A 23,221-nucleotide genomic window follows, 5' to 3' on the forward strand; every position below is an offset into this window, starting at 1 on the left:
TAATGATTCGGTAAGGTCTTCAACAAGGGTTCCCCCATGAATTCTTGCAAATAAGGCTATGAAAACGTGGGCTAGGACAATGCTATGTTAGGTGGAATTTGTAATTGGGTTGTTGACCGCACCCAAGGAGCACCCAGCATGTTGGCTCTCTTCATCCTGGAGGCATGTCCAAAGGTCCCGTCCTGGGCCAGGTTAGTCACATCTTTCTCAATGATTGAATGATAGCACAGCGAGCATGTTTCTTGTTGCCCCAGGCTCTTCTGACAGAGAAGGCTAAAGGTCTCACCAAAAAACTGCAGTCCCAGAATTCCTAGGGAAGGACTGACGCCAGGGCCAGTAAAGCGGTTGGGGGTCTTTCTCAACCTGGATTATTATGCAGTGTGTTCTGCGACCTGACTCAGGGGAGAAATGGGAGGAGGATCGAGATAACTAGAAACATCTTAAAAGGAGATGGAAAAAGTGAATGACACCGTTTAACTGGGGCTTTGTACCTGCCAACTCAGGAGATATTTTAAAACTTGCAACCATAGGGCCACGCAAATAGGAGGTGAGCTTGGAATAATATAATGATTGCTCTCTAAAAACTAACTTTCCCCTTCCTCCTACAGGGTTATGGCAAGGCTTTCAAAAACCGGGGGAGGAACATCATCCAAGTGGGTCCAAATTCCAAATTTTAGTAAAAGACAAACTGTATGTTCCTGAGAGCCCGTATGGTGTAGTGGTTTTTGAGTGTGGGACTACGATTCTGGGTTTGATTCCTTGCTTGAGCATAAAAAAGCCCCACGGGTGACTTGGGCAAGTCCACACTCTCTCAGGCCTCAGAAGGACGGCACTGCCAACCCCCCTCTGAAGAAACTTGCCAAGAACCACCCTATTGATAGGTTCACCCTAGTGTTCACTATAAGTCAAAACTGCTCAGAGGCACCACCAACCACAAAGACATTTATAATTCTCCCATTCTTTCACTATTTTAGGCTGTAAGTGGTTTGCTTATGCAGCTACAAATGGCACCACATCCACATAACCGAGAATCCCAAAGTCAGCCGAAGCATGACCAAGCAGAATTTCTTTAAGGAGAAAACTGTACTTGTTGCTGATGGTGGGAAACCTTCCAAAGAACCAATATTGATCTTCAAAATGGCCAAGGGCCAACAGATCAGCAACAAGTCTTTTCCCACAACATGGGGGGACGTTGGCATGGAGTGGCTGTCAGCCAATTCCCATGGACAGGTCACCTTCATGAGGCTTGTTCGCCGTTCGTACAGAAGGGGCACGTTAGATGAGGAACCACCATTTTGAACAGGGCAATCCAATAGCATCCCAACACTGATACCTTTATGGACCAACCCCAAAATGCACAATTGCATGTTGCAAGCTTTCGGAAGTACACTGGCTTCTTATCAGGCAAACAGGAGAAAGAAATTGACGATTGTTAGTCATTAGGGCCTGCATTTTTCTTGTTCTGGTCTTAGTTTCAGATCGTAGGGAGGGCATCTGCAGGCTTGGCACCTCCCCCTTTTTTGTCATTTGGCCACTGGTAGATTTTCAAAGTAAGGGCGATTTTAATGTTTCATTTCCAATTAGAGAAGATGTCCTTGGAATCCAGCATGCCACCTTCCTTTGTTGAAGCAACAAGCTCTAAGGAAAGGGAACTATTTATGCTTTTGTGCGTTGCCTTCAAGTCATCTCCAATTATGGGACCCTAAGGCCATGCACCTATCCTGGGGTTTTTCTTGGTTAGATTTGTTCAGAGGGGTTTTTGTCTTTAGCATTTCCCTGCTGGCTCTGAGGAAGTGTGATTATCCCCGAGCAGGGATTCAAACCTGGTCTCCAGAGGGTCCATAACACACCTGCCCCAGAGAGAAATAATCTCAGTTGTTTTCTGGGACCTTCTGGCTCAGTGCTCGGGACCTCTGGGAACTTGTTTAAAAGGATACCAAGCTATTAGACAATCTATATTTTAGACGGATTCCCTCCCTCTGCCCCCATTTCCCGCTCTTAAACCCAAAGCTACAGTCAGCCCTTCTTACCACGGATTATTTTTTTTATCCACAAATTCACGCATCATGGCTTGAAAATCCCCAAAAAAGTATACATTCCAAATAGCAAGCCTCGATTTTTCCATTTTATATAAGGGACACCATTTTGCTCTCCCTTATATTTCTGGGGATTGAGCATCCACAAATTTGTTATTCCCTGGAGGAGCTCCTGGAAACAAGCCCCAGCGGATTACAAGGTCTCACTGTATACGCAGCCAAAAACCCCACAAAACAAAGCATGGATTCTGGCCGTGGAAGCCCCTCTTGACTTCACATATTTACACCCCTTTTCTTCTTCTTCTTCTTCTTCTTTCGTATGGAAACCCCATTGGGCAAGTCACACTTCTCTCAGCCTCCGGGGACGGCAATGGCAACCACCTCTGAACAATCTTACCACATAAGGTCACTTAGGTTGCCGTGGAACGAATGCACCACGGGGACACACAACACACAAAGCTAATGCTTGCCCAGGAGAGACCATGCTCTATTTTACTCAGTGTTCATGCCTTTATAACTGACGTGATGTAATTGCACGCGGCAGATCCATATCAATTACGGTGTTGTTGTTGTTCTTGTTCTTGTCTGTGCTGTTGTGTGCCTTTACCCCTCATGGTTTTTTTGCGAAAGATTTCTCCCGAGGAGGTTTTGCCACTGCCTCCCTTTGGACTGAGGAGTGTGAACTTGCCCATACAAAAGGCCCTGGGAGCTGTGGTCTCCTCCCAACGACCCATTACCTGTTTGCTCTCTCTCTCTCTATATTAGATATCTATCAACACACACCACACACACACACACACACACCCATATATTACATACATACACACAGATACATATAGTATACCAAACACACTGGGTCTTTCCAGGCTTCACTACAGTTGGCGACTGGAGAAAACATTTGCCTCTTTCAACAGCCCTGGCTGCCACACTTCTCCAAGCTTTGCTTTTTAACGCCACAACTACTTCCGGGGCAGGCATGCCACTTCCGGATTCATGATGCACAGCCATAGAGTTCTCTAGCTGAATCCTCCCCTAGCGTTCTCACCCCAAGTCTCCCAGTTAGTAGCCTTTGGTGCTTTCCCAGTTCCTTCCCTTCTTCACTAACCACTCAGCCTTAGGGCTGGGTTTGAAGCACACAATATACACACATTTCCCTTTTCAGGAGGGAAAGGGAGGCAGTGGTCGTGATGAAAATTACTGTGTGTCTGTCTCCAAGTCTCTGTCGATTTCTGGCACCCAGTGAATTTTTCATCGGGCTTTTCTTAGGCAAGGGCTACTCACACCAGCCTTTAAAGGATCTGTTCAAACTAGGGTCCAAAACACACTGCAGGAAAGAAATAATGCACTTTGAGGACTGCTTTAATTGCCTTGGGACAATGCTAGGACATCCTGGGAGTTGTAATTTATTGTGGCCCCAGAGCCCTCTCTGACAGAGAAGGCAAAGATCTCACAGCACTTACCATTTCCAGAATCCCATAGCATTGAACCAGGGAAGTGAAAGTGGTCTCCACTGGATTATTCTGCAGGTTGTTTGACTTGAGAACTCCATGGACTCCACAAGTATCTTCACAAAAACTACAAATCCCCGAATTCCCAGCACTTGAACCAGTCGGATTACAAGTGGTGTCAAACGGGATTATTTGTGCAGTGTGGCTGTAGCCTCCGACCCAGAATGATTTGCCTCAAAACACCCTGCAGAAAACATCCCACGTTTGAGACAGCTTGCTATAAACTGCTTCCTAATAATAAATATTTTTTATTTGTAGCCCACCTTCCTCTATCAAAGATAATCGAGGGCGGGCTTACATATTTTAAAAAACTCCATACAAAATCCACTATCCCCTCCCTTCCCAAAAAATAATTAAGACTACCAAAATGTTTAAAACATCTACAATAGAAATCCCTGGTTCAATGCAGCGGAATTATGGGATTTGTCGTTTTGGGGATAATTTTGCGTCCCTGTAGTGGTATGGTCCACAACACCTGCAGCAATTATCCAGCTCTGAGTCCGATTTAACTTCCCTGGCCTCACGCTACGGCAATTCTGGGAACTGTCATTTTGTGAGACATAGCCGCTTTCTGCCAGAGAGCTCGGGGTCACAAAAAAACTACATTCCCAGTATCTCTTAGCATTGTGCCAGGGCAGTTTTTTTTTTTAAAGCGGGTCTCCAATTGGACAATTCTGCAGTCCTGTTTTGCGCCCCTAGTTAAACATATCTTTAAGGCTGCTTTGAGTTGCCTAAGTAAACCCTCCTATGAACTGCACGGGGTGACTTTTCTCAACAGGAGACTGGAAGACACAAAAACAGAACACAATAATTTTCCAAAAACTGCTCCCTTTCCCTCCGAAAGGGAAAATGTGTGTTGTGTGCCTTCAAGTCATTCGGAACTTATGGCAACCCTTAGCCTGAATCTATCACAGGATTTTCTCGCAAGATTTGTTCAGAGGTCGTCATTGCTTCTCCGAGGTGAGGAGTGTGACTTGCCAAGGTCACCCGTGGGTTTCTATGGCTGAGTGGGAATCGAACCCGGGTCTCCAGAGCTGCCAGTCCAAGCACTCAAACACTAGGCAAAGTGTAGAAGATTAAAAAAGGATTGGGAAACATGTCCTGATACAGTCTGCTACATGGGGAGAGCTTGCGGACTTGGAGTTACAGACTAAAGACGTTAAAGATATTTAACTTTATATACCCCCTCACTAGATAAACGTCTTTTAGAAAATTAATGACAGAATTGAATTTATGATGTTGATAGGCACAGTTAATGCTGCTAAAGGGAACTGCCAGGCCTCTAGATGGAAGCCAATGCGGAAGGGGAAGAAAGTTGATGCACAGATGATTAACATGCATTTTGACGTGATGAAAATGCCATGTGGATGACAATCATGCCCAAAAAAAAGCAATTACAAAGGGTATTAATGAAAAAGATCCCTTTTCAGAGTGAGAACGCTGGACCTTTTGGACTCCAGTACAAAAACGAAGTGAAGCGCTAATCAGAAACTGATTAAATATAATTGGCATGAGCCTTGGAGTCCACCTTACATATTTCCAAACAGAATTCCCTCCCACTGCTGATGAGGAGAAAGAGTGGAGCCAGGAGAGTTTGAAAAGTGCTTAGTAGGAAGGAAATCAAAGGAATGTTTTTCTTTGCTCGGAGAAAGATGGGGACGGGAATGGTCTGCACTGAACTAACCCAGAAGGGGAAGAAAGGCTTGAGTTCAAGAATGGGAAGGAAAATAAGTTGGTTTTGTCTATCTGTCCCCCAAATCTTCCTCCGTTTCCTCAACCCTGCCTTTTTGCTTTCCTTCTTGCTATTTGCCTGCTGATGAAACCGTTTTCCTTCTCCAGCCTCATGCGCTCTGACCCTCTCTTTTTGTGACCTTTATCCGGGCACCCCACATTCTTTTTCTCCAGAAGCAAGCTTTCCTTTGACGGGTGCTGTTGATGAGTATGTCCCCTGATGAAGGGCAGCATGGCCCGTCTCTCACAGCGAAAGTGCTGAAAAAAGGAGTGGGGAATATTTCTGTTGGCAGTACTACCTTTCAGTGTGTTTTAGAATCATAGCATGTAGAGTTGGAGGAAGAGACCGCAAGGGGCCACAGTCCAAACCCCCCGCCTGCAGGAAACTCAATCACGCATCCCGCGGGACCGATGGCCATCCAGCTCGTTTCAAGACCTCAGAGAAGGAGATCCACAACACTCCAAGGGCAGTGGGTTCCACGTTGAACAGCCCTACGTCCGGAAGTTCCTCCTAAGTTGAGGTGAATCTCTTTCGCTGCAGCTTGCACCATTGTTCCAGGTCTGTTCTCTGGAGCAGGCAGAAAACAAGCTTGCGCCTCCTCAATATGAGATCCCTTGTAATATTTAAATAGGGCTATCAAACACTCATTAACCTCTCTTCTCAGGCTAACATCCCCAGCTCCCTAAAGTCGTTCCTCATAGGGCATGGTTTCCAGACCTTCACCATTTAGTCGGCCTCCTTGGACCTTTTCCAGTTTTTCAATGTCCCTTTTGAATTGTCGGTGCTAGCGAACTGCGTCAACCATATTCCCGGTGGGGCCTGAGCAAAGCAGAATAGAGTGGCGAGTGGCACTATTATTTCTCTTGATCTAGGAAACTATACTGTATTAATCATGTATAGTCTAGAAATTTTAGTGAAAAAAACTAACCCCAAAAACTTGAGTAGACTTATCTATGGGTAGGGTTGCCATAACCCGACGGCCCCCTCCCGGTCCGGTCCGGTTTGGGCCCCCACCCGTGCCCTTGCTCCCGGTTTGGGGGCCCGCTCCGGCCATTGCCGCTGCCACTAATGCGGCTGCTGTGGCGCCAACAAACCTCCTCCTCCTCTTCGTGGTGGCGCTGGCAGCGCCAAAACCCACTCCTGTTTCGGCTCCGCCTTTCCTCCTCTTCCTCGGCCGCAGAAGCGCCGCCGCCACCATGCCTCCAGGTGAGGGTTGTGCGCCTCGGCGCGCGCCGCCAGGCTCCGGCAGGGGCCAGTTGGCAGCGCGCCACGCCTGCCCCATTTCCTTCCGCGGCGCCTGCGCACACCTGCCCAACTTCCCTCCCCACGCACACACTTGCCCCGCTTCCCTCCCGCGGTGCCTTCCTGCCCCGCTTCCCTCTGCACTCACGCACCAGCCATCATAAGGAGGAGGAGGGGGAAGAGGAGGCGGAAGAGGGGGGAAGGAGCCGGAGGGAAGGGTACCTGAAAGCCAGGGCAGAATTGGGCCAGCAGAGGAGGAGAGGAAAGCTGAGTCAGTGGCCATTAGTCAGTGCCTTGGTATTTGGGGTTTTTAAATTATATTAAAAAATAATTAAACTTATTATTTATTTAATTTTTTAATTTTTATTATTGCTGTTTTGTTTTTATTTTATTAATTGTTCATTATTGCTTGTTTTTGTTTTTTTATTAATTTTATTATTGCTTGTTTTTATTTTATTTTATAAATTTTTATATTGCTTGCTTTTATTTATTTTATTAATTTTTTATTATACTGTTTTTTATTTTATTTTATTAATTTTTATTATTGCTTGTTTTTATTTTATTTTATTATTTTTATATTGCTTGTTTTTGTTTTATTTTTATTAATTTTATTATTGCTTTTTTTTATTTTATTACATTAATTTTATTATCAAAATATAATAAACCCCTGCCTTGTTTTTTATTTATTTTTTCATTATTTTTTATTATTAAATATCTGCAAGTGCATTTTTCTGTGTATTTATGGTGTGCTTTGAATGCTAACAAGACTGCCTTTCTTGGCCAATTATGTGATGATGTATGTGATTGATGATGGATGATGATGATGATGATGATGATGATGATGATTGATGATGATGATGTATCAACAAGCCTCTGGGCACGTCCAATGTAACTTGCTGTAATTTTACAAACTCATGCCGTCAGTGAAGAACAAACCACAGTCCCTTGCCCAAGTACACACTTCTGAGAAGTCAGTTGAACCCGAGGGCAAGTACATTTCTGCCAATCGGTTAGGACAATAAATGCCAAAATGTCCTCCATTTGATCAGCTCTAAAAACAGCAATTTATCTTTAACATTTAAAAAAAAAATTTTTTTGCGTGTCCTCCACTTTTTTTAAAAAAAAAGTGTCCACCATTTGAAAATGTTGTCCTACATTTGTCCTGGTTTATTTATTTATTTAATTTTTTTAAAAATTATTTATTTATTTATTTATTTATTGGCTTCGGCCCCCCAGTTGTCTGAGGGACAGCAACCCGGCCCCTGGCTCAAAACGGTAGCCTACCCCTGCTTTAGTGTAACCACAAACATTATATGCTGAAATTTTGTAGGTTCTTTGGCATCATTTTCCTTTGCCTCATTGTTTAGATCTTTTGTTGCATACCCCTAAGTTTTACCCTCGATTTATCCACGGGTCATATCAAAATTCATAATGTTGGCCCCCAAACCTGCCCTCGAGTTATACATGAGATCGACTTATAGTTGAGTATATACGGTACTTTTATTGATGCAACCTAAAATTGCATTGGCCTTTTTAGCTGCCGTATCACACTGTTGACTCATGTTCAACTTGTGGTCTACTTGGACTCCTAGATCCCTTTCACATGTAGTTTCATTCAGCCAGGTGTCCCCCATCCTATATCTGTGCATTTTTTTTCCTGCTCTAAGTGCAGTACCTTACATTTCTCCATGGTGAATTTCATTTTGTTAGCTTTGACCCAGGTTTCTAGTCTATTCAGGTCATTTTGAATTTTGATCCTGTCCTCTGAAGTATTAGCTATTCCTCCTAATTTGGTGTCATCTGCAAATTTGATAACTGTGCCCCCAATTCTGTCATCCAAGTCATTGATGAAGATGTTGAATAGCACTGGCCCCAGGACAGAGCCCTGTGGGACTCCACTGGTCACTTCTCTCCAGGATGAAACGGAGCAATTATTGAGCACCCTTTGGGTTCGGCCAGTCAAGCAGTTACAAATCCATGTAACAGTTACCTGATCTTCTCCGTTCTCTCAGTTATTTGTCTGAGACTTCGCTTTCGGATCCTTCATCACCTTGCTCATCTGCTTCTGGATGTTTTTCTGGTTTGTCGAAATTCTTCTTAACCAGATAAACCCCTCCAATCCCTTCTCCTATTCTTTGTTTTTCTTTTTGGCAGAGGTTTTTTTCTGGTTGTTAACTGCCTTTGAGTCGACCCTGACTCAGGGCAACCCTGTGGATGACACATTTCCAAGACCTCCTGTCCTCCACCTCTCTGCTTAAGTCCTGCAGACTCACACCCATGGCCTCTCTGATTGAGTCTAGCCATCTGGCATGTGGTCTTCCTCTCGGTCTGCTTTTCTCTACTTTTCCTAGCATTATCGTCTTTTCTAATAAATCATGCCTTCTCAAGATGTGGCCAAAATATGACAGCCTCAGTTTTATTATCTTGTCTTACAGGGAGATTTCAGGTTTGATCTGTTCCAGGACTCACTTGTTTGTTGTTATGGCCATACACTCTTCCATAGCACCATATCTCAAATGAATTGGTTTTCCTCCTATCCTTTTTCTTCACTGTCCAGCTCTCACATCTTTACATGGTGATGTGTAATACAATGGCTTGGGCAATCCTAACTTAAGCATTCAGTTGGATCTTATCTAGTTCTTTAATAGCTGCCCTTCCCATTTTTAGATGCCTTCTGACTTCTTGACTGCAGTTTCTGCCCAGGTCAATATTTGATCTAAGGTACAGGAAATGTTTTGAAGGGAATCTTTTTTTTTTTTTTGCTTTGGATCACAATCTTCTTTCATAACTTTGTGGACTCTGCCAAATGATCTCCATCTTCACACTGCCTTACTCTGTAATGGCCCACAGTGCTTATGACAAGTCAGGAACTATAACAGGAAGAATTGAAAAAAACAAAGGCGCGTTACAGACCGCCCCTTTGGGGTGGCCTGTAGGCACGCCTTTCCCCGGTGTATCGGGGCCTCAGTGGCCAGAACAGCAGCCGCTGAAGCCCCGATCCGCCACTTTCCGGACCGCGGGGAAATGGCAAAAGGCCGCTTTCCCGCAGCCTGGAAAGGGGTGTCCTTGGGGCTTCAAGCCCCAAGAACACCCCGTGGCGGCGGGGAGGAGGAGAAAGGGGCCACTTGGCCCCTTTCTCTCTTGCGTTGCTGGGCGCAGCTGTCTGAAAGCTGCGCCCAGCGACGCAAACCAGCGATGCAAACCAGGAAGGAGTTCCGAAACGGAGCTTCTTCCTGCTCTGCGCAAAGGGTGCATTAAGCGCCCTCGCGTGGAGCGACGACATCACATCCGCGCCGCCCCGTATTGAGGTGGCGCGGTTGTGACGTCGTCGTGGCGGCCCCCATGTGGAAGGGGCGCCACCATTTTGTACGGACTCAGTCCGTACTAGGGTTAGGGGTGTGTGGAAGCACCACCCCTTCTTAACCCTAGTACGGACTGAGTCCATACTTAAAGGTCTGTTTGTAACGGGCCAAAAACTTCTCAAATATCAATGAAATTCCATATTTGAGGCTAAGGGGTGAGTAAATCAGATTCGCTTGTTTGTGCCAGACCCAATACCTTTAAAACAAAGGGCAAGAGGGCAAGAAACCATTCTAGATAAAGGCTGAAACTAAGAGGTAGTATAGACCAGACCAGACAAAAAATTAAACAATTATTATATTTAATCACATCAGCTAGAATCACATTTGCAAAATTTTGGAGAAATAAAGAGATACCGGAGATAGAAAATTGGTTGGAGAAAAGTTTAGAGGTGATCGAAATGGATTTATTGGCAATAAAGTTAAAGGAGAAAGTAATAAAAGAGGGAGGACAAATTTGGTCAAATTTAAGGAAATTATATATAGAGGGGAAATTAAGATAACAAGTTTAAAGGGGAAAAATGATGAGGTGGTGAGATAAATCCTCTTGTTGTATAAGCGAAAAAGAACGATAAATGTTTAATCTTAGTTAAATAAGCTAAAGAGGTGGTAGTTATTGAGAGATAAAGGGGATGATAATTTAATCTTACTGAGGAATGTACGTAGCGTAGCTAATACAGGTAACAATAATTATAAGAGTAGAAATATGGGGGGGGGATTAGAGGGTTATAGAGTAAGGAAAGCTGATATATTATGATGTAAGCAACATTATACTCTTTTTAATTTGTATATAATACTAATAAAGATAAATTAAAAAAAAAAGACCAGCACTTTGTGCCAGCCTGACTGCGGATTAGGGCAGAACTAGGGCAGAGCATTTACAGTACATGCTCTAAGCCCTAGTTCTACTACATATGCACCATTATGGTGTGCACCTGTCCACAGAGGCATGCCATTATGATGCACAGGTGGCACAGTGCCCAAACAGCACTGGCCAGAAGGGGCATCATCATGGCGCGCGAGCGCCACTATGGCTCCCCTTCCAGGAAGCTGCTTATAGCAGCTTTTTGCTGCCAAGGCAGCGGATCATTGCTGCGGCATGTGATTTGTGCGACAACAATCCGAGGCTAAAAGGGGCAGCATTTAGCCACCTGTCTGTGGAGCCCCAAGTCAATTTCCCAGGAAAAGGGAAAGCCTGTGACTTGAAGAACATCTGCCTGGTAGCTCACAAAGTGAGCATTTTAAAAACCAGAACTTGTAGATGGTGGGGAAAGTTGCTTCAAGAAACTAGTTCCTGTTCCATCTATGACAGTGAATATTCAGACATCATAACTGGTTTCCTTCTGTGCCTGACTACAGGATAGGCACAATAGATGATCAGAGCACCCTGCTAACTTGTGTTGAAAACCTCAGCATCTCTGTATTAAAGACTGCTAAGTCAACACTCTGTATCCACGGAATACTTATCTGTAGATTCAGTCATCAAAATTGAAATTTTTTTAAAATGTATAAATTCCAAAAAGCAAATCTAGATTTTGTCATTTTATTACATCACTGTATTTAATGTGAATTAAATATAGGGAATGCCATAATAATGAAAACTCAGCATGGGTTTCTGAGAAACAAGTCATGCATTGCAGATTAATCTGATCCCCCTTTTCTTTCTTTCTTTCTTTCTTTCTTTCTTTCTTTCTTTCTTTCTTTTCTTTTCTGTCTGTCTGTCTTTCTTTCTTTCTCTTTCATTCTTTCATTCTTTCTTTTTTTGAAGATAATGCTGTGGATATAGCATATTTTGATTTCAGTAAGGCCTCTAACAAGGTTCCCCATGATATTCTGGCAAACAAACTAGTAAAATGTGGACTAGATAATGCAACTGTTAGGTAGATTTGTAATTGGTTGACCAGCCAAACTGGAAGGGTACTCAGCAATGGCTCCTCTTCATCCTGGAGAGAAGTGGCCAGTGGGATCCCACAGGGCCCAGCGCTATTCAACATCTTTTTCAACAACTTAGAAGAAAGAATAGGGGGCATGCTTATCAAATTTGCAGATGACACCAAATAAGGAGGAGTAACTAATACCCCAGAGGGCATGATCAAAATGACCTGAATAGATTAGAAACCTGGGCCAAAATTAACAAAATGAATGTCATCAGGGAGAAATGTAAGGTATTGCACTAGGCATAAAAAGTGAAATGCACAGATATAGCAAACTGCTTTGGTCAAGCCTCACCTGGAACACTGTGTCTAGATCTGGCCACCAAAAATCAAAAACAATGTTAAGAAGCTGGAGTGTGCCCATAGGAGAGTGACCAAAATGGTAAAGGGTTTGGAGCTGGGGATGTTTACCCTGGAGAAGAAAAGATTAAGATGTGATATCATAGCCCTGTTTCAATATTTGAAGAGGTGTAATACTGAGGCTGGAGCAAGCTTATTTTCTGCTGCTCCAGAGAACAGGACCCGGAACAATGGATGCAAGCTCCAGGAACAGAGATTCCACCTCAACATTAGGAGGAACTTTCTGACAGTAAGAACTATTTGAGAGTGGAATATGCTGCCTTGGAGAGTAGTGGAATCTCCTTCTTTGGAGGTTTTTAAACAGAAGCTGGATGGCCATTTGTTGAGGAGTGCTTTGATACTGTGTTCCTGCATGGCAGGGGGCTGGAATGGATGGCCCCTATGGTCTCTTCCAACTCTGTGATTCTATGATTCTAATGGGACTTGAGCATCTATGGATTTTGATATGCACTTAGGTTGCTGGAGCCAAATCCCAGCAGTTAGCAAGGCAGCCCCACTGTATATGGAGAAAAGTTGAGGCACGAAGAGAGGCCAGAAACTACAGTTAAGGAAACTGATGCACAGGATGTACAACTGGTTTCAAAGGAAGGAGCTATAGGAAGCGGGGCTACTTCAGTGCCTCTGCTTGCAAAAACAATTTCATCTGTCCTCTTTTTCTTGAAGTGTCTCTGCTCCAGGTAGTATAAGAAGCACTATGGGGCTGTGCAGACCGCCCCTAAGGAGCAGCCGGCAGCCACCTCCATTTTTGCTGAATCAGAGCCATGGCAACTGCACACTATGGCTCCAATCTGGCCTTTGCAGTCATGCGAACACAGCACCAGATGAGTGCCATGACGCCATATACTGTGTGGAGCATCACACAGTGTCATGCCACCCTGGGGATGGAGGCACTCCTTTAGCACTGTGTTGTGCAGAAGCAGTGCCAGAGGAGTGCCGTGATGCCATGCACCATGTGGAGCAGTGTACGGCGTCATATTGCCCTGGGGATGGAGTCAGGGTGCATCTTGTGGATGCCATGCCCCGACTCCACCCCCAAGCCGACCTTTAAAGCTAGTCTGCACAGGGCCATGTCTCATCCTTTGCCCTCTTTTTGTAGTGTAGGGAATGCATTTGGGAGAGATGGAAATAAGTTTGAAGAGCTCACCCTATTCTCAGACTTTTTCACTGTAGCTCTCCCTTGACTGCACTTATCATCTCCAGAACCTGACCAACATTTATCAGGTTTGTGTTCTGAACAGAAAATGCAGTCTACACATTTAGGACTCTCGTGATTCTTTTTTAAAACCCTCCAACCTTGCTTTTAGGCAGAGTGAGGCAGTAGCCTTGGATTATATTCCAATCCTGAAACGTTAAAGTAAATTCTTTTTATTAAGTACAGCCTACTCAGCAGAGGCCTAAGAAGACTGTTAAAGTTTCAAAGAAACTTTATTGAAAAGCAATGATTCTAAATTATTGGGAAATGTAAATTCAACTAGTTTTCATAATAAGGACCCCAGACACACATACTGAGCTAATCCTTTCTGAAGACAACTGTGTGTGCAGATTCTTATTAATGAGGAAAAACAGAAAAGCAAGGAGAGACTAAAGCAGTTTGATTTAGCCTGAGCCTACTTGGAAAATTCCACTCCTTCCTCCCCCCCCCCCCCGGCTAAATTGAGTACAAACTACTTTTTTCATTTTGAACTCAATTTGCAGTGGCTGAGAAAAACAGAGGATAAAGAGAAGTTGAGAGAGAGAAAATGTAGCATTTTAAAAGCAGCTGAAAAAGGTGGGAGGATAAATTGGGACTCTTCTTGTCAGAGACAGTTGGAGGGTACGATGTCAGCAGTGTTAAGTAGAATTCACACACACACATGGTGTTGTTGTTTGTCCCAGGCAACAAAATCCTAGAAACCATTGAGGATCTAACCTCAGAATTTGTTTCCCCACACCCAACTTCTTCTGTTGAAACATACGTTGCACCATATTAAAGTTATAATATATCTATACTACTCTGTGTGGTCAACTGTTTAAACCAAAACTAGCAACTGTGTCACAATTACTGAAGTTTTTATATAATGTAATTAGCTCCTATCAGACAAGAACATGTTTGTAACACTTTTGGGCTCATCAGGAAAGAAGACAGTGTTTCTGCTTGTTCCTTTCACACTGATTCCAGTGAATCTAATGTGATAACAGGATTAATGTAACCCATGATCAATTTGCAAACTCTTGGAAATCTGAGTCTTAAAAATTTTGTAACTCATTCCAGTTAAATGCAGGAGAGTGTATTTACTCTGTATAATTCCAAACCCAGCACTTAGCATCAAACTGGGACCTTTTTTGCAGCCCTGCCTGTAAGGATGTTTTCATGTATGAAGAGTCAAAGCAATCTATAATGTGAAGGTTTGCATGAATGTTCTTTTGAATTGTGTTCTTCCACATTCTTGCTGACTTTAGCAGCATTCATATGTGGCAAAAGCAGCAGAAGAAAGACCACGTTGCAGGGTGGTGGTGGTGGGGAGCCCAAGTTATATGAAAGCAACCCAAGTTGCTTTTTCAGCCATGCAACTCTCTGTTACTGTATTCCCAATTCTCAGTGCTCCTCAAGATTGGTTATGCTGGCTATTGTTGATGGGACTTGCACTCCAACAACATCTGAAGGCCTATGCAAGTTCCTGTCTTGCATTGTGATGAGGTGAATGAAAGCCTTCTATCTTTTGGGTGTCACTCAGGCTGACAAGATGATGCAGTATGGGTGTATGTGTTTCTGTGTGTGTGTAAGAGAGAGAGACTAGCAGGATTTTTGCAATGAGAGTCAGAGTGGACTATAGTTTTTTTGTGGTTTTTTTGGGCTATGGGGCTGTATTCTAGAAGAGTCTATTTCTGATGTTTTGCCAACAGCTCTGAAGATGCCAGCCACAGCTGCTGTCAAAACGTCAGGAATAAGCTCTTCTAGAACATGGCCTCAGAGCCCCCCCCCAAAAAAACATTTTAAAAACTTGGATGCTGGCCATGAAAGCCTTCGACTTCACATCAGAGTGGACGGTTTGAGTATTCCTTCTAAGGCAGTAAAATACAGCTAATGCATACCTTGCTGTCCATGTATATGCTTCTTATTCAGAACTATATTAGCAGAAGTATTAGCAGGACTGGCCCAAGATATTATACCACCTGAGGTGCAGAAAAGGAAGGCTACCTGAACAGTTGAACCCTTTTCTTTACCATTGGCAGTGAGGTAACTATTTAGGAGATGGAGAGCAAGTTGTGTCATTTTTTTTCAGTGCCTTGCTCCCACCTCCAAACTACTGCCACCTGGGAGAATTGCCTCAACCTGGCTAACAGGAGATTTGGCCCTGAGTATTGGAAAGTATGATTCGATATAAAATACACAGAGGCTGTAATAACATAAGAAGCAAACAGGATGTTTCTGGTTCAGTTCACTAGCTTGGTAACAAGCAATATAGCAGGAGTTTATTATGCATACAATGAAATACAGGAGGTTCCCCCCACCTTCCATTTCAATTACAGAAATTGAATGCAGGAATTAATATTAATGTACTGGGTCCTTGAATGTTCTGCAATTATCAGTGCAATAAATATATGTCAGCTTGACATGCTGAAAACACATTAATGAGGCCAAGAACGAATGCATAATAACAGCTAGTTAAAGTGATATTATGTGGCATGGAAACAAATGGATGACAGTAAAACCAAATTCTGGAGTTAACATGACATCCTCATTGGGAGATTATTTGACAGGCCTGTTGGTGGCCCTACTGATTTTATTCTGTCTTGTGCTTTGTTTTCATTTCAGTTATATATAATTCAAACTTATAGCAGCCTTCTGAACAGTCCTGTAGAAATCTAGATCTATGACACAAATAATAGGCTTTCCAGGAACATCTGAAACAGGAGATGGAACATTTGAGATGATGAGATTGTACTGCTGTTTGGATTCTTTTGCCCAATTTATTGCTTTTGTCTCATCTGGAGCAAAATTTGAAATGGGATCTGAAGGTCATCATTGTATCTTAACTGAAAGGCCTATGAAACAATGCTGTGGATGGTTTATTTAAGCTGAATTGTAAGTTAAACCCTTTGAATCACAAGGCATCTTCTACAGAGATTTCCTTTTGTTCTGTTACACAAGATGCTTGTTTGCAAAGAACCAATTATTTCTAGCTGCCATTTTATCAACTCACTGATAAAATAATGACTTTGCATCATGACTTTGATGAAAATGTGAAAATGTGTCAGAGCTCAAAAAGGATTGTTTTTTAATTTTATGTTTTAGTTCTGTGATGGGTGTTGTATGCAAATACATCTACACTGTGTCTAGTGTGGTGGCCTAATATAAGCATAGACAGGGCTCCTGCATCTTCACTAGCTGTGCAGAAGAGGACATTAGACCAAATGTAGAGTATACCCACACTACACTATTATAACACCCTGATACCACTTTAAGTATCATGACTACAATTGATAGAATGCTGGGATTTGTAGTTTAGTAAAGCATTAAGACTTTACTGCTAGCGACTTCTAGTCCTATAGTTCAGGAGAGTGTGATAGTAAATTCTAAGTACCACATGAAATTACAAATCCCAGGAATCCATAGAAAGGAATCATGGCAGTTCAAGCGGTATCAGACTGCTCCAACTGTGCAATGCAGATACACCCGTAACTTGACATGAAGTAGTATTCTACAAGAACAAAAAGTAACCCCAGCTACGGATGTGATGTACTGTGATACACTAATAACACTGCAGGACATTTCATCTTTGTGTTCTCTTTAGCTTCCATATGCAGGTATTTTTTCTAGAAAAAAAAAAAACACCCCTGCTCTACCTACACCCAAAAGACCATGCCTTCAGTGTGTATGTTAAATATGGCAAGGTTGCAGCTAAATTATTAAAGAGGTTAACATGGGGAGCAAACATGAGTTTGATTCCTCTACCTGGACCTTTGAGTCTTTCCAGGTAAGGTTGCCAAGTTTTTCCCCCCTTTGGGAGGTTCTGTTTGTTTCAGGCCATTTGCTAGAAAAGCAAGAATAAAGATACACACGCACTCTCTTTCTTTCACACACACCCCCTAGGTCTTCTCTAATTAAAGTTATACAACTTAATGGAACAAATGTATTTTTCATTGGGTTCAGCTTTTCAATCTGCCTGACACTCCTAAACTCCACCTTCAGGTGAGACTTTGGCCCAGGTTCCCTCTGAAATATTTGATTTCAGTTGCTGGCAAACCTTCCAGATCTATAAGTACGTGCTGCAGATTCAAATGTAAACATAAAGGAACACCCTGTTCTATAGAAGCAAAAGTATTGGCACGTTAGAAAATGCTGACATAAAAATAACATTGTAAACCATGGATGCTTTACAAAAGCTCCTTTGTAAGGTGCTGAATGTATGGCCCTTTGCTCAACTATGGGCAAGACTAGTTTCAGACACCTGTTCTGTGCTGTTGCTACCTGGAGTAAGGTAGATGGTGTCTAAGGACATGGTCTTTACTGTTGTGACATTCTGTCTGTTAAGCATTGGAAGGATGGTGTGAATCAGAATTTGTAGTAGCCAGTAGTCACCAAGCACTTTACCTGCTATACTAGAGACCAGGAGCTTTATCACATTAAAAACAAACCCAGCAAGCAAGCAGAGACAATCAAGTTTATCATTCCGTCTTTGCATGACGTTGAAGCACTTTCATTCTGTTCCAGTCATAAAAAGGTGGGAGAGAGTGGTAAAAATGTCCCTTTTGCCAAATGGATTTTTCCAACTTGGCAAAAGGGACACTTTTACGACACTTTTATCACCCACTCCCATACTTTTAAGACTGGAAGAGAACAAAAATGCCTTGATGTCATGTCATGCAGAGAATGAAAGATAAATACACTCCTCTCCATTGGTCTTCCAGGTTTGTTTTTAATGTAATAAGGCTCCAGGCTGATGAGACCAAAGGAGAAAGTTGCCTTCCAGAGTATGAGTTCCTAACCCAAAGAAAGTCAGCTGACTCTCTAATCCAATCAGGACACACCAGGCAATATAAAATCCTCACAACCAGACACACTAATCAGTCAGATTTCATGCTCACAGTACTGTATTAACAGACAAGACCTGAAGAGGTAAAGTAAGCTGAAACTCTCACTGTTAGGGAGGATCTCAGTGATAAAAATAAATATTATACCCCAAAATACTTTTTCTCTTCCAAACCATTTCAGTTATATGCAACGAGAGACCTTTTAGGGACTGGCAGAAAGACCTTTCAAAATTCATTTGGCAGGGTTAAAAAACCCCTTGACTTAAGTTTCAAACTTTCAGAAGATGAAAATAATAGAGCCGATGTTGGACTGCTTGCACATTACTGTTCAATTGTTTTAACATTTTTATTCTTACCTATTTATTTGTATATTGTTCAGTACATACTGTATATTTTCATTTAGATTTGTATAGTCTGTATATAGGCTGTGCATGTTTAGGCTATTCATACATATCTATATTGTATTGTGGTACGTTGTACTTAGTGCATTATATTAACATTTTATATACAGTATATGCGTGTGTCATTGCTTGTATTACTATGTTTTGAGTATTTTGAAATGACCTTTGGGCTATTCAATAAACATACTGACTGGACTGCTTTCCTTGAAGATGTATTTTTCCGGGGGGCTTTTACTGTGTAAACAGGGGAGCTTCTTTCTTACTGTGATGTATAGTTTTGTATAGTGGGACCTTGGTGTCCCCTGGGGTTTGGTTCCAGGACCCCCCATGGATATCAATATCCATGGATGCTCAAGTTCCATTAAATACAATGGATACTGAAATGTTGTCCCTTGTATAACATGACAAAATCAAGGTTTGCTTTTTGGACTTTATATTTTTTAAAAAATATTTCTAAGCCCTGGATGCTTGAATCCATGGATATGGAGGGCTGACTGTATGTCTTTTAAATGATTTTAAAATATCTTTACATTTTTATTGATAAGGTTTTTAAACTGACTTTCTTTGGGAGCCGCCTTGGGTCCCACTCTGGGAGAAAGGTAGCATGCAAAGGAAATATAAATAAATAAATAAATGGTAAACCTCATCCCAGCCCCTGGCAAAATTTGGGCAACTCCCTCCCCTCTACATTTTTAGCCAAAAACAATTCTAACTGAAAACCAGTTTAAAATACTCTGTAACACTGTTGCAACAACAGAAAAAAATCACTCCTAGAGAGGCAGCAGGAGTGACACAATGCCACTTCTGTTTGTTCAAAATGGCTGCTGTGTTGGTGCAATGTAACCCTTCAAAGACTCAGAAAAGCAAAAATGGCTCCTTAAATTCCAGAAAATACCCAGTCCTAACTCGGGGGGGGGGGGGGGGGGCCATTTGGTGTAAAAAAAAAATTGAAAATTTTTTCCTCCCCTAATTTTGTCTTTTTTTTTCCCTTTTTCCCCCCCCCCCCCAGTCTATTCAGGATTTAGTTGTCATTGTACAGCTCTGAAAAGTCATGAAATGAGCCGTGAAATTAAAACTCAGGAAATACTTTTTCATAATGTATGAATATGCAGTAGAAATCACAATGGCAGTCAGAGTCTCATGTGTGAACAAAACTCAGGCTCCCCTTGTAGTATTTTATTGTACATCTGGGCTAGCTCCCTCATGAAGCAATGTGATGTGGGTGGCTGCCTCAGGCAGCAGATACTAAAAGGCAGCAAGCGGAGGCAGGTTTCTGGAGGACAATGCTTTCTTTGCAACACAGCCTGCTTTATATCCTGTAAGCAACCCCCATAGAGCCCTTTCATGCTGCACTATTATAGCTCTATATTCCACTTTAGCTGCCATTGCAACATCCTATAGAGTCCTGGATTTGTGCTTTTGGCATTTAAAATTGTCCATCAGAGATCTCTAGTGCCTCACCAAACTATAAATCCCTGGATTCCATAGGATAGATCCCATAGGATAGAGCCATGTCAGTTAAAATGAAACGATAACAATAATTATGCGGTGTGAAAGGACACTGTAGTGGGAGGTGTTACTGTGCCACCAGTGGTGAAGAAAGTTTCAGCTGCTACTTCAGTTAACTTTTGTAAGTAGAATATTGCGTGCCATCTCTCATTCTCTTTCTTTGGAATTTCCTTTGCTCCAGGCAGCAAAATGTTCTAAGACTATATTGCTTCATCTCTAGCTCTTATTTGTTTTCTTTTATTCTAAAAGCAAATGGTGAAAATAGTCCTTAAGTCATTTGGACAACTCACTTTAGTTTCTGGCATAGTCACAACCTACTGGTTAAAAGACCAGTGGTATATAGGACTAGGCTTTTTTTTAAAGGCAGCTTTTTAATTCATGAATTTACCTGTTCCAACAGAGAAAATGCCAGCCTCCAAAAAGCAAAAGAGCAATCTGAGATGGTGCCAAGCCTTCTTAGAAAACAAGAAAGCTTGTCAATTATGATTGCAATGTTCCTTTCCCTTCCTTCCTTTCTTTCCCCCCCCTAAATAACCATTGTGCATCTGATCCTATTGCCAAACAGGTGGGGTTATTTTCCTGGCAATGAATAAGAAAGTAAGGGTGTCAACTACAAAACTGGCAGGAAAAAAATACTCCACCTGTAACCGAACTGTTAGGAACACTGAAGACTGAGAGAGAATGGGAGAGAGGCTAAATATATCAGAACAATGTAAACATTGACTGGGTGCTCCCATCTTCTATCAGCTAGTAACTGTCAGCTACCAAAATCATGCTAAATAAATACTTAGAACAAAAGTTCAGTGCATAACAACAACAACAACAATAATAATAATAATAAGAAGAAGAAGAAGAAGAAGAAGAAGAAGAAGAAGAAGAAGAAGAAGAAGAAAAAAACCTATATGTTTCCCTACAGCTCACAATAGCTTCCCACTGTAAATGAGCAGGCAGTTAGCCAGCCTAAACATTTAATACAGTTCCATGCTAAATCTGATTCTTTCCTCATGTAGATTAACTTACTTATGGCAACTTAGGTCAAGAATTTGACTTCTTTGGAGCTGTTCCATAGCTTTTCAAAATGGTATGGCAGCCACTTTTAAGATGTAGTCCTATCCCACATTTGTATAGACCCTTGCATTGGAGTGACATGTGATGGAGCAGAGAGAAGTGTCTTCTATACTACTGGAATGAGCTAGAATTCCACCCTGCAACTCCCAGGGTCATTCTTTGTCTTGTCCATCTTGGAGTGTGGTATTTTTATTCTCATTCTGACACATCAGCATGGTCATAAGTTTGCACGGATGGCAAAAAACATTTTAACAAATAGAGACTTGCTATTTGATAGGGCGGTGACTTCTTAACTTCTTGCCAAGTGGAATATATTACAGATCAATGCTCATTGAAGATTCAGTGTAGAGAGTTCCTTCAAGTTAAAATAATGGGGCAGAGGACCTCCCACTTCCTGTCCACAAGTCAAACTTGCTGCACCTGATCTGAAATCTGGGGGAAAGGAGGGAAGAGGAGTAAATAAATTATTCTCATTACTTGAGAGGAAGTTGCAGAAGTTTGGTTCACCAAACAGTTCAGTGCACATTGTTGTATGTTGTGTAGGTGCCTTCAAGTCACCTGTTGACTTACAGTGCCTCCATGAATTTTATAGAGTCTTCTTAAGCAAGGAATACTCAGAGGTGTTTTCCCAGTTCCTTCCTCTGAAATATAGCTTACAGCCCCTGGTATTCATTCGTGGTCACTCTGTTGACAGGAGACTTGGAGGCACATACACACACATGAAATTGTCCTTAGTCCCTGCTCATTTGTTTTAATTTCTTGGTTTGACAACGTGAAAAGGTATCCCAGAGAAACATTAGCACCTCTAATCCATACCTCCTATCCATGTCACTTATAATATATAATAGGAACACTAAAGTGAGGATCACCCAAGCCATTGTATGGATGTGAGAGCTGGACAATAAAGAAAGTTGATACATAGAAAGAAAATCTCCTTCATGTCATCAACCCTCCAAGTACTGAAGACTCCATAAGTGTGATTTTTTACCAATACTTTGGGGAAGTGGGGATTGGCATGAAGCCATTGGAGGCTTATAATGTTTTTGTGACACACAGTTCATTTACACAAATGCAACTCAGAGCTTTAACACACCAACAGATGCTGCTCTCTCATTTGTCAGTGATGCCCACCAATATCATGAGATTCTGGCTGAGAGCAACTCTGTGTATTTTTTTCCAGGCAACATTTCCAAAAGTTCAGATTTCTCATTTTGGTCCCTGCTTACACCCAGACATGGATGCACAAATATATCATTTGAGGCCTTCATAGCTCCCACTCAGATGCAACCATTAGATGATTCCTGCTGTTGACAATACTTTGTTATATCATAAGAAATACTGTATCAGGGCCACCCACACTGATAGGTCTACTCAAAGAACCATATAATTGGCAATGACTAGAAGGGCCATATAGTCCAAGCCCCTGACAAGCAAGAATACACAACAAAGCACTCCTGAGAGGTGGCCATTCATTTTCTCTTTAAAGACCTCCAGTGAAGGAGAATCACATTCCACCAGCAGTCCATTCCACCATCAAACAGCTTGTACCTTCAGGAGGTTTTTCATAATATAGTCAGCCCTTCTTATACACGGATTTTTTATACACGGATTTAAGCATACACGGTTTGAAAATGTTCCAAAAAAGTATAAATTTACCTTGATTTTCCATTATTTATAAGGGACACCATTTTGCTACGTAATTATATTTAATGGGACTTGAGCATACACGGATTTTGTTATACACGAAACCCCAGCGTATAACAAGGGTCCACTGTATTTAGGCGCCATTCCTTTTGTACAGGTTGAATCCATTAGTTTGTGTCCTTGTCTGTGGAGCAGCACAAAGCAAATTTGCTCCATCTTCTACATGATATCTCTTCAGATATTTAAAAATTTCTATCATCATATCATCTTTCAAACTTCTGTTCTCCAGACTGAACATACCCAGCTAGTCTAGCTGTTTCCTTAGTTTCCAGACTTTTACCTAGTTTGATCACACACTTCTGAACACATTCCAGCTTTTCGAAATACTTTCTGAATTATGGTGCCTAGAACTG

The 23,221-nt window shown here is 42.1% G+C and overlaps 1 protein-coding gene across 1 annotated transcript in view; it reads right to left on the reverse strand.

The window, feature by feature from the left end:
* MRPL33 (mitochondrial ribosomal protein L33) overlaps positions 1 to 23,221 on the reverse strand; it is a 47,569-nt gene that overhangs the window by 23,562 nt on the left and 786 nt on the right. The gene's annotated exons all lie outside the window — the stretch shown is intronic.

This window comes from Sceloporus undulatus, chromosome 1 (assembly GCF_019175285.1).
Source record: "Sceloporus undulatus isolate JIND9_A2432 ecotype Alabama chromosome 1, SceUnd_v1.1, whole genome shotgun sequence".
NCBI classification, from domain to species: Eukaryota; Metazoa; Chordata; class Lepidosauria; order Squamata; family Phrynosomatidae; genus Sceloporus; species Sceloporus undulatus.